Source organism: Dromiciops gliroides, chromosome 4, assembly GCF_019393635.1.
Source record: "Dromiciops gliroides isolate mDroGli1 chromosome 4, mDroGli1.pri, whole genome shotgun sequence".
Taxonomy (NCBI): domain Eukaryota; kingdom Metazoa; phylum Chordata; class Mammalia; order Microbiotheria; family Microbiotheriidae; genus Dromiciops; species Dromiciops gliroides.
The window spans coordinates 362282466-362295479 of NC_057864.1; the positions used below are offsets into that span (position 1 = coordinate 362282466).

The 13014-nt window shown below is 39.3% G+C and overlaps 1 pseudogene; it reads left to right on the forward strand.

The window, feature by feature from the left end:
- The first annotated feature begins 702 nt into the window (after positions 1-702).
- LOC122725677 lies at positions 703-1574 on the forward strand (annotated as a pseudogene).
- Positions 1575-13014: the final 11440 nt, after the last annotated feature.

Sequence of the window (13014 nt, forward strand, 5' to 3'; positions counted from 1 at the left end):
CTAAACATTTACTACCACAACCCTATATTCAAGTCAACTGATCCAGTCAATCAACAAGTATTGATTACTTTTATTTTATTTTAGATTTTTATTTTCCAAATTACATATAAAATCAAATTTTGACATGAATTTTAAAAAAACTTTATGTTCCAACTTCTCTTCCTCCCTCCCCTCCCACCCCCACCCCAAGAACTCAAACAATTCAACATAAATTATAGATGAGTAGTCATGGCAAGAAGTATTTATTAAGCACTTAATATATTCCAGGTATTGAAATATAAGTGCAAAGAATGAAACAATCTCTACTTGCAAAGAGCTTACACTCCAGTTGGAGATATAACAAATATACATAATATGTATATGTACAGCATGAATATAAAGTTAATCAATACAAATATATACAAAGTTGTTAAAAGCAAGGTATTTTGGGAGGATGGGCATTAGCATTTGGGCTTTATGCAGAAGAAGGTGACTGAGATACAAAAAGGAAGAGAGACTTTATGAGGTAAGGGTAAAGAGGGAGTACATTTCAGTCATGGAGGAATGTCAATGCAAAGGAATGGAGATAAATAGTAGAGAGATTGGTTTATGTGAGGCAGGGTAGAAAGGTTAAATAATGTCCATTGAGGCTAGAAAGGTAGATTAGGACCAGGTTATGTAGAACTTTAAAAGTTAAATAGGGCTACTTATAACGAACACCAAATGGCGGACGACGCCAGCACTGCAGGAGGAGCTGGAAGTCCCGGGGGCCCGGAGTCGGAGGCCGAGGAGGCTTCCGTGGTGGCTTCAGCAGTGGGGGCTGAGGTCGAGGTCGGGGCCAAGGTCGAGAACGGGCCGAGGCCGCGGGAGGAAAGGCCGAGTATAAGGAGTCGGTTCCTGTCACCAAGCTGGGCCGCCTCGTCAAGGACATGAAGATCAAGTCTTTGGAGGAGATCTATCTTTTCTCCCTTCCTATTAAGGAATCTGAGATCATAGATTTCTTCCTGGGGTCTTCATTGAAGGATGAGGCTCTGAAGATCATGCCTGTTCAGAAACAAACTAGAGCCGGACAACGTACCAGGTCCAAGGCTTTTGTCGCCATTGGAGACTACAATGGCCATGTTGGCTTGGGTGTCAAGTGCTCCAAGGAAGTAGCCACAGCTATTCCTGGTGCTATCATTCTGGCCAAGCTGTCCATCATTCCTGTGAGACGTGGCTACTGGGGGAATAAAATTGGCAAGCCTCACACAGTGCCCTGCAAGGTCACTGGGCCCTGTGGATCTGTTTTGGTGCGCCTGATCCCCACCCCTCGAGGTACTGGCATTGTCTCAGTTCCTGTGCCTAAGAAGCTCTTGATGATGCCTGGAATTGATGACTGCTACACTTCTGCAAGGGGCTGTACTGCCACTCTGGGCAACTTTGCTAAAGCTACCTTTGATGCCATCTCCAAAACATACAGCTACCTAACCCCAGACCTGTGGAAGGAGACTGCGTTTACTAAGTCTCCCTATCAGGAATTCACCGACCATCTTGTGAAGACTCACACTTGTGTGTCTGTCCAGAGGACCCAGGCAGCTGCTGTGGCAACCACATAAGATTTTTTTTTTTTACTATACATTGAATAAACTGAACTATGCCTGCTTAAAAAAAAAAAAGTTAAATAGGGGAATTTGTATTTTTTTCTAGAAACAATAGGAAGTCACTTGAGTTGGTTGAATAGGGGAGTCACAGTCACATTTATGCTTAATGAAAGCCGTTTTATCAGTATAGTTGTTGTTTGTCTTTAATAATTCATGAGGACCAATGATAACACAGGGTGATGTCTTGACTTGTGCATGAATTGAATTCAAGTGAAGTAGAGTTGCACTAAGCTGTTATGCTCACTTTCTCTTCCAGAGTCATAGAAGTCCAGTGGCAGCAGAAAAGTCAAGATGACTGGCAATGGCCTGGAATACAATGAATGACCTTGGAATCTTCTATGTCTGACCACAGTGCCTGTTTCAGGTGCCTTCATGGCCATCGGACCAAATCGTTCTCATCTACCCATTCTGCCAGGGGAAGTCAGCACATGCTTGGGCTAAACATCTCCCTCACTTACCCCTTGGGTTTGAAGCCTGTTGTTTACCCTCACTCTAGTTTACCCTGTCTATGGAATGAGTTTACCAGGGTGTGACTACTGCCACATGCTATAGCTTCTTGGAGCCACAGGAGAAAGTCGAGTGCCAGGTGGACACTAACGGTGGATGAACAGCCCTGGAAAGGGCTGGGCAAGCCCTTACACCAGAGGTGCTAGTTTTTCCTGAACACAGAAACTTGATAGTGCAGGAAGGATAAACACTAATAAGCACTTACTATGTGTTCAATACTGAGGAAACAAAGACAAAACTCAGTTACTGCCTTCCAAAATTTATATTCTCTTGAAGGTATACCATAGGAACATGCAAAAATGCATGCAAAATTATTTGAGGAGGAAGAGAGTACTCCCACCTGAGCAATCCTGTTGGGATCAGAAAAGGTGGCATCTGAATTAAGCCTTGAAGCCCTGTAAAAAGTATATATGAAGAATGAATGCTTTCTAAGTCTGTGGAATACTATGGGAATGAGAATTGGAATATCAAATGCAAGAAAGAGCTATTGTTTTATTTTTATTGAATCAATCAGTGCATGAAAGAGAGTAATGTGCAATAAGTCTGGGCAAGCATTCTTCAGCCTTTACTGAGTCATTGCAGTTTGCCTGAGCTCAGTCCTGGGGAAACCTGACTGCTTAGTAGTTACTTTCACATTCATTGGTTTATTACCCCTACATTCCATATCACATGGAAATTTGCTAATTATAATAATAGTTAAAGCCTGGAAGTTAAAGGTTCCCCAGAAGGGGGAATGTAAAAGAAGCACTTACTACCCAGTAGGAATTGGGTAGAAGATAAATCATTTATTCCCACATAGAAAGAAATTGTAAGAATAAGAATCATAGTATTAATTAATAGAATGAGACAGACCTCAGTAACTTGTTATTATTACTGGTACTGTGAGATGGGAGGCTTATATTCATGCTTTGTTGGATTGTAAAACTTATTTCGTAATACCACTAAAAAAGTCATGTTATATTTTACCTCCTCTGGTGTTGTTGGTGATGACCTGTCCCTGATGCTGACTCTTTCCTTAGCACCAATAATCTCCAGCAGCTGCTTAGCCTTTCTCTTCCCTGTTCAGCCACCGATCTGTAGATTCTCAAGTATAAATTGCAAATGGAGAGAAGCAGTTTTAATACAGGGAAGATTTAACATAAGTTTTAGACATAGAACTGACAAGATCAGACAAACTAATTGAACATTGGGGTTGAGAGAGAGAGAGAGAGAGAGAGAGAGAGAGAGAGAGAGAGAGAGAGAGAGAGAGATGACTGATATTGCAAACCTGCATCACTGGGAAAATGGTGACTCACTCAACAGATATAGAAAAGTTTAGAGCTAGGGAAGACAATGAGTTATACTATTAATATGTTGAGACTGAAATGTCTGTTGGATGTCATGGTGGAGATGTCCAGTAGCAACAGTTGGCAATGTAGGACCAGAGTTCAGGAGGAGATTAGCACTGGATATATAGATTTCAGAGTCAGCTACATAGAGATATTAATTGACCATATGAAAACTAATGAGATAACCAAAAGAGGCATTACACAGAGAAGAGAAACAGGCTCCAGACAGAGGCCTATAGTATACCTGAAGAGAGAAGGGTAAGACATGAATGATGATCCTGCAAAGGAGATTTTTGAAAGAGCATTCAGATAGGTAGGAATTGAACCATGAGAGAATGATATTTTGGAAGCGATGACAAGAAACCTTGTCCAGGAAGAGAGAGGGGGTAAACAGCATCAAAAGCTGAAGAGAGGCTTGGTAGGATTGAGATTCAGGAAAGAGTTATTAGAATTATCTGTTAACTGCTAAATTTAGCAGTTTAGAATTTATAGATAATCTTGGAATAGAGATGTTTAAGTCAATGATAGGGTCAGAAGCTAGAGTATAAAGGGTTGAGAGATGAATGACATGAGAAAGTAAAAGCAATGAATATAGAAATCTTTTTGCTAGCATAAGGCTGTGAAGAGATAATCAGAGCATGATTGCTTGGAGGTCAAGGGACAGTATTTTTTTAAGCACAATGCACAATCGGACATATTAGTGGGGAGAAGAGAAGGAACCACCAGATAAGTGATTAAAAACAAGAGGGAATTGTTGATGGGATGAGCTCCTGGAATACTTAGAAGGGAAAACAATTAAGGGCATGAGTGGAAAGGTCAAGGTACATCCCTTCCACAGAAAATGGAGCAAAAGAAGAAAAAATGGGAAATGATAGAGAGCAGTTTTGAGGTGTGGAGTAGGGGAAAAAAGGGTGTTCCAGACAGATCATATTTTCTTTATAAAATAGAAAAAAAAAGGACCTCTACTGAAAGACAGTAGGTTAGAAGTGTGTTTAATTAAAAGATTGTTGTGTTGAAGAGAGAAGACATCTAGAATTTTCACTGTGGAGATGGTCAGTCAGCGATGGTTAAAAGATCTGCCATCAAGCAGGGAGAAACCCAATTGATATTAGCTAGCATAAGTATGTGGTGAACCCCATTGATTTCTGCAGTTCCCCTCTCCCTCCTCAGCTCCTTCTCCTAATGTTTGCAGTAGTCAGACATCTAATACCTGGTGATTGAGAAAGGAAGTGTACAACAGGAAGTGATGAGACAGCAATCATTAAAGAAGAATTTATTAAGCACTCTGCTAAGCAGTGTGCTGAACATCATGCCAATTTCTAGAGAAACAAATAAAAGCCCTGTCCTTAAGAAGCACTGAATGTTGAATCCATGCCTTATCCTGTGAGAGATCCTGAATCCAGAGTCTTTAATCTTCATCTAAAGGCATATAAGTCAAACATCAGTTGCAAACTATGTTGTCCATTGCTTTCAGGATATGTGGCCATGGAGTTAAGCAAATTGGACTGTGCATGTCTTAAAACTCCCAATGCTGGACCAGCTTACATACTGTCTAGGGAATATCCGAGTCTGAAGAAGACTATGGGCATGAAGCCATGCAATAGATTGTTTATTATGTATTTATTTATTGCTTTTATCCATTACAAATCTAGAGTAAACCATGCTTAGGCAGCTAAGCATGCTTTGTAACTCATTTAAATGACTAGGTTTCAGTCAAATATTATATGGAGGAAGGGGAGGTACTTGAAAACTCATTCAGATCAGGTAAATCACTCTAATCCACACTTCCTAGGTATTGCATCAGCAAAAATGACCAGGGGAAAGGAGAGGTAGAATGATGAAATATTATCATTTTCAGAAAGTGGACATAGAGACTATAGCCATTCCCCAGAATTTCCAGGTTAGGGTTAAATGTCTTTGTATAATTTTTCTATTAGAGTTCTGCAGCATGTAAGTAGGAGAAAAAAGACTGTTGGTGTAAATAAACGAGGGTTGAGCTTTACCAAAGTTCAGCTGATGATAGCATAAGGACACAGAAAATTCAAGGGTAGGAGTGGTGTATTTTTAAACAGGTCAACAAAACGAAGGGAGAAAAGAGAAGTCAGCACCATTGATGTGCTGAGAGAAGACAGAAGGGTGGTAGGATTGGAGGTTCTTGATAGTATGAATAATAGGTTTAGGAGTTGTGAGATAGAGGAAGAGATAGAAGGATTTTTGTTGTTCATTTTTCAGTTGTGTTTGACTCTTTGTGGCCCCATTTGGGGTTTTCTTGAAAAAGATATTGAAGTAATTTGCCATTTCCTTCTCCAGCTCATTTGACAGATGAGGAAACCAAGGCAAATTGGGTTAAGTGACTTGCCCGGGGTCCCACAGCTAGTGAGTGTCTAAGGCCAGATTTGAACTCATGAAGATGAACCTTCCTGATTCCCAGCTCAGTTCTTTAGCCACTGTACCACCTAGATGCCCTGATGAAGAGATAGGAAGATATGACTGGAGAGAAAAATTTCAGGCTTTAAGGTAATGGAGGAAGTAGAGCTATACATAATGATCATATATAAGATGTGACCATTCCTTAGATAACTAAGGCAAAGTAGAGATGTAGGAATTAATACATTAGTCCCAGTTTTAGGGGACATCAGTATGTATACTAAAGTCTCTGATTATGAATATAGGGACTAGTGTGGAGGGAAAACTATTATCTAGGTACTAACCTTCTTGAGAATGAACTTTATGTTGGTAAATTACAAGAAGAATCTCAAATGGATAATATAGACTAATGAAGTAACACTCAAAGTAGTAGGAGTTTTTGAAAAAGGGCAGCAAAGGGACAATCTCTAAGAGACAGTGAGGAGCAAGAAGCATGTCTGCTCCCCCTCCTTAGCCAGTGCACTGGGGAGTTTGAGAGAAAAAAACAAGTATTAGAAAGACTGGTCAGAGATTTAGTGTTTTTCAGAAGTCAGATTACTGTGAATATAAAATGGAAAGAGTATGAAATGAAGAGGTTTAGTATGAATGGAAATTTTTTAACAATAGAGTAGGAGTTCCAGAAGGCATCATGGGGGTTATATGGATGATATGGGGGTGGTTATAGAGACAAGTTTGATATTACCACCACCCCCAAACACGTGGAACTCAATCACATGAATTAGGGTAGGAGAAGGTGAGGGATTACTAATTATAAAAATTAGAAAAGTACTAATTGACTAACATTCTTCCCCTATAGTATTTATGATGATGGTTGGGAGGGCAGATTGCACTCTTTCAAACATCAGGGAAGAGGGGTTTGAGGCAGGAGGAGATCTGATTGGACCCCTAGGTCAGTAGATAGAAAGTGATAGGGAGGCAAGGAGTACGTCTGAGTTTATAATTGTTACCAGTTCCATTGTCCCATCCTAATATGAAGGATGATGAAGGATGGTGATGCACATTAGCAAGATTGCAGGTGTGATCTAGCATACCAAGCACTTGGAAGACATGGTATCTGAACCTCTGATTTTCATTTAGATTTGGAGTCTCAGTGATGCTTAAGGAAGACTGAGAGCTGGAGTGTTTTTCTGATTGAGAGCTGAGGTGTTGTTCTTATCAGACAGCTGGATGACACAGAGCAGGGTGGATGGTAGCTCTCCAAGTAGCAATAGGTTCAGAGACAAGAAGGCCTTGAAATCTAGTTCCTAGGCATTCTGTGATAATAGAGAGCTGAGAGTTGGTGTTTTTTCAGACTGATAACCCAGGCCATAGTAGACCTTTCCTCTGTCTTAGTAGGTTTTGAGGAGAAGAAAACTTCCTAGGGAAAGAGATCCAGTTTTCTGTGTCCAGTGATAGAGAGTGAAGGAGTGGGTCTTAGTGTAGGAACGTGGTGCTAATTGGAAGCTCCCCAAAGCCTGGGCATTTGGCATTAATACTAGGCTTTAGTGTTCTTTTAGTGACATGGAATAGCCTACATGACTGTTTAGGAGAAAAATATGTGGTTGTTTGCTATTTTTTATAGTTGATGGAGAAGGACATATGCTTAATACAATGCTTGATAATAGTTCCCTAGAGTATAGAGGGTGGAGGGTTTTCCTTTACCATTATGCCACATTCTTTATTTTTTATATAACTCCTGGCCATGAAACTTTAATACCTTTTCCATGAAAATTTGAACATAATCATAAGTGGTTTTTAATGGAACTTCAGCCAGTTCCTGACTTGCTAAGATTCCTAAGATCCATACCATTAAGACAATATTTATTGGAAATCTTAAATTTTTATAAAAATTTTTGACAACTTCTTTATCCATCATGGTGAAATTTCCACTTTCTCATCCTATTTTGAAACGAATTGAAAAATATTTGCTTAGCTCAACAAGAGTGGAAGGTACTGAACTTATCAAGAAAGGAGGTAAAATGTCTTTGAGGTGGTATTGTAGATAAAGGCCACTAAGACAGGGTTATCCATTTGGATGAAGTGAAACTCAAAAAGATAGGTTGCTGAGTGATGGTGCTATAGAGACAGTCTAGAAGTGGCAATAAAGTTCTCCACATCCAGAAAAAGGACTGTGGAATGTGAATGCAGATCGAAGCATACTATTTTCATTTGTTTTTGTTTTTGTTTTTTCTTTCTTGAGGTTTTCTCCTTTGTTCTAATTCTTCTTTCACACCATGACTAATATGGAAATGTATTTAACATGATTATACATATATGACGTATATCAGATTGGTTGCTGTCTTGGGAAAGGGGGAGGGAAGGGAGGGAAGGAGGGAGAAAAATTTGGAACTCAAAATCTTATAAAAATGAATGTTGAGGGACAGCTAGGTGGCACAGTGGATAAAGCACTGGCCCTGAATTCAGGAGTACCTGAGTTCAAATCCGGCCTCAGACACTTGACACTTAACTAGCTGTGTGACCCTGGGCAAGTCACTTAACGCTCATTGCCCCACAAAAAAACCCAACAAAACAAAAACAAACAAACAAACAAAACAAATGTTGAGAACTATCATTACATGTAACTGGAAAACATAAATAAAATTCTATTTGAAAAAGAAGTAGATTATCCAACCAAACATGTCTTAGAGGGTTGGAAGGAGGGAGCTGCTATGCTGAGACAGGAGTGGAGTCCAACCCCTTAGTCACACTGATACAGATCCATTCCCAGGAAGGCCTCACCAGAGAAAGAGAACCCCAGGACCTCTGAATCAGCTACAGAGCCAGTGTCATCTGGAACTAAGCTCACAATCTGGTGAGAGGGCTGAGCCCTTGGCAGGGGGGGGAAATTACAGGGGTCTCTGCTGGTGCAGAGACAGAACTTGGGTTTTTCACCCCTGCTGGGAACCAGGAGGTAGGCTTGAGTAGCAGGAGTCCAGGTGAGGGAAGGGCATAGGCTCCTCAGAGCTAACAACCATAGCACACAAAGTTTTGATGTCTTGTTAATTAGCAAGTTAGCCTGGGGTTTTCTACATACCAGGGAACAGGCCAGGTGAGTGAAGAACCTGCCCCTCCTTAAATCATACCACATGGGACCCCCTGAAGCTTGGGACAGTACTGACTGGAAACAGTGTCCTACTTTAAGGAGCTAAAAGTCAAGCAAAAGACAGGCAAGATGAGCAGACAGAGAAAAGTGAGGACCATAGAAAGTTTCTTTAGTGATAAGAAAGATCGAGGTGCACCCTCAGAAGAGGATAGCAATTTCAGCCTCATACATCCAAAGTTTCCAAGAAAAATATGAATTGGTCTCAGGCCATAGAGGTGCTCAAAAAGGACTTTGAACATAAAGTTAGAGAGGTAGAAGAAAAATGGAAAGAGAAATGAAGGTGATGCAGGAAAGACATGAGAAAAAACTTAACAGCTTGAAAAGCCAAATGGAAAAGAAGATACAAAAGCTCTCTGATGAAAATAATTGCCTAAGAATTAGGATTGAACAAATGGAAGCTAGTGACTTTATGAGAAACTAAGACACAATAAAGCAAATTCAAATGAATAAAAAATAGAAGGCAATGTGAACTATTTTCTTGGCTGACGTGGAAAATAGATCCAGGAGAGATAATTTGAAAATTATTGGACTACCTGAAATCCATGATCAAGGAAAGAGCTTAGACATCATCTTTCAAGAAATTGTCAGGGAAAATTTCCCTGATATTCTAGAAGCAGAAGGTAAAATAGAAATTGAGAGAATCCACTGATCACCTCCTGAAAGAGATCCCAAAATGAAAACTCCCAGGAATATTATAGCCAAATTCCAGAGCCCCCAGGTAAAGGAGAAAATATTGCAAGCTTCCAAAAAGAAAGAATTCAAATACTGTGGAGACCCAGTCAGGATAGCACAAGATCTAGCAGCTTCTACATTAAAGGACCTAAGGGTATGGAATATGATATTCCAGAGGGCAAAGAAATTGGGATTACAAATAAGACTCACCTATCGAGCAAAACTGAATATAATCTTTCAGAGGAAAAAAATGGGACTTCAGTGAAAAAGAGGACCTTCAGGTATTCATGATGAAAAGACCTGAACAGAATGGAAAACCTGACCTTCAAATACAAGACCCTAGAGAACCATAAAAAGTTGGAGTTAGGTGACATGCCTGGGGTCATGCAGTAGATGAGTGTCTTGTGTCTGAAGATGGATTGGGGTTGGGGTCCTCCTAGGTCCAGAGTGGATACACTGTCCACTATGTCACCTAGCTGCCACATGATGACATCTTTAGTGTAAAATTGAGGGGTGAGAGGAATGCAATGGGGGAGGGGGAAGGGCAGAGGTAGCATGGGGTGAAATTCCACATTAAAGAAACAGGAAAGGGCTTATGAAGTAGGGGAAGAGATGGGAGAGAAGCAGGGCAGTAAATGAACTTTACACTCATCAGAATAAGATCAGAGACCTTAATCTCATTAGAGTTGGCTCAAGGAGGTTTTAACACACACACCCAATTGGGTGGCGTAATCTATTTAAAATGGTCAGTAAATGGGCCTAACACTCATCAGATTTGGGTCAAAAGACCATAATCTCATCAGAATTGGCTCAAGGAGGGAATAACCTACACATTCAATTGGGTGGGGTAATCTATCGAACTCTTCAGGAAAATAGGAGGGGAAGGGGATAAAGAGGGAGGGGCAAAAGAAGGGAGGAAAGATTGGGGGAGGGGGCAGTTAGAAGCAAATCTCTTTTGAAGAGGGATAGGGTGAAAGAAGATAGATAATAGAGTAAATATCATGGGGAAGGGAATAGGATAGAGGGAAACAATTAACAATAGTAATTGTGAAAAAGAGAAAAGGGGAAAAATTGTACAAAAATATATATAGCAACTCTTTGTGGTGGCTAAGAATTAGAAATCAAAGGAATTTTCATCAATTGAGGAATGACTGAAGAAGCTGTGGTATATGATTGTAATGGAATATTATCATGCTATAAAAAATGACAAGCTAGATGATTTCAGAAAAACCTGGAAAGACTCATTTGAACTGATGTATAGTGAAGTGAGCAGAACCGGGAGGGCATTGTACACAATGACAGCAGTATTTTTCTATGAGCAATTGTGAATGACTTAACTACTCAGCAATACAATGATCCAAGACAATCCCAAGGGACTAATAATGAAGCATACTGTCCACTCCCAGAAAAAGAACTGATATTGATTGAACACAGACCAAAAAAAAGAGCACTTGTGTATTGTACAAGTATAAACTATATCAGATTGTTGCTGTCTTGAGGAGGGAAGAGAGGGAGGGAGGGAGAAAAATTTGGAACTCTAAATGTTATGAAAATGGATGTTGAAAACCACTTTTACATGTAATTGGAAAAAATAAAATAAATATTTGTTACCAAAAAAAAATAAAAAAGAAGTGGCAATAGGGAGTAATGAGTATTCTGATTACACTTTGGGGACTAGTGAGTTGAGAAGACAATTCTAGAAAAGGCCTCAGATTGCCTTTCCCTGAGTTACAAAAGCATCTCTCTCTCTCTCTCTCTCTCTCTCTCTCTCTCTCTCTCTCTCTCTCTCTCTCTCTCTCTCTCTCTCTCAGAAACTGCTTTTTATTCCTTTTGATTTTGGAGAAAAAGAAATTTGGAAGAACAGATTACCAGGCTGGTTCCCTTGTGATGGCTCTTTTATAATCAGAAGGGAATTCCAATGCTTTTTATTAACTTGTTCTAAGTCCTTGCAACCTAATGTTTGTTCAGCACATACATACAATCTGTCTCCTTAGTAACAGTTGTAACAGTAGTTTTATAATAAGGCTTCTCATACAGACTTCTAAAAAGGTGGCTTTTAAAGAGACTATGTTTTTCTTTTGTTGTTACTTAAAGGGATTTGAAATTACTAATATTTCAAATCTTGTTGGACTCAACAAGACATTCTTTTACATTCTTTTTTAAGAATGTAAAAACAAATTATCACAATTTAAAAACAGATATGCAGTTATTTACCTATAAAAAAAATAATGACTTTCTATAATGTTAGCCAGTGAGGTAATACAGTCAGTAGAATGCCAGACCAAGTGTAAGGAAGACAAGAGTTCATATCCTGGCTTAGACACTTAACCATCTCTGTGACCATGGGGAAATTACCATCCCTTTTAGCCTCAGTTTTCTTATCTCCAAAATAATGATTAATAACAGCACTTACGTCACAGGGCTGTTGTTGTTGTTCAATCATTTTTCAATTGTGTCTAACTCTTCATGACTCCATTTGGGGATTTTTTGACAATGATACTGGAGTGGTTTGCCATTTCCTTTTCTAGCTCATTTTACAGATGAGGAAACTGAAACAAACAGGTTTAAGTGACTTGCCCAGGGTCATACTCAGGTCTTCCTTACTCCAGGCCTCGTACTCTTTTCAATGTGCAACCTAGCTCCCTACAGGACTATACCAAGGATCAAAGGAGGTGACCTATGTAAAGTCTTTTGTAAACTTTAATGCTATATAAATACTATCTTATTCTCATACATGCTCCTTTCATCTCTTATATGAGAAAACACTCTGACAAGTATAATGTGCTATACCACAGGGGTCAGATTTCCAAACATCAGGTCACAACTCTCCAATGGGGCTGGAGCCAGATTAAAATATAACTGGGAAATATTTAAAAAAATAAATAAAAATATAATTCAACATAGATAATATTAATTTATATTTTTCTAAGTCAATATGTGGCACATGGGGTTCTTTTTTTATTTGAGTTTGAAATCACTGTGCTATCTAAAATAAATTATTGTTTTAAAGCATTTTTCCTAGCCATTTTAATAAGATTTTTACTGAGAAGAAGAAAGAACCAGTTGTAGAAAGCAATATTACTATTTCCTTACAACTCACTGCAACATTAGTTTGTAAAGTCCTTCGTGGATCAACAGCTTCCATAATAACAGCATGTGTTTACATACTAATGAGATCAAAATGTTACCTGGCAGTGTGCATCCTGAGATCATAAGATTTCAGACTGGAGGGGACCACAGTGATCATTGCCCATTATATACATGAAGAACCTTAAATACTTTTATGTCCAGATGGTGAAACTGGATATTCATGAGGTGAGTATTTATAGATACTATAAAGACCCAGAGAAAAGTGTTCTGTTAGGATTTTCCAACCATG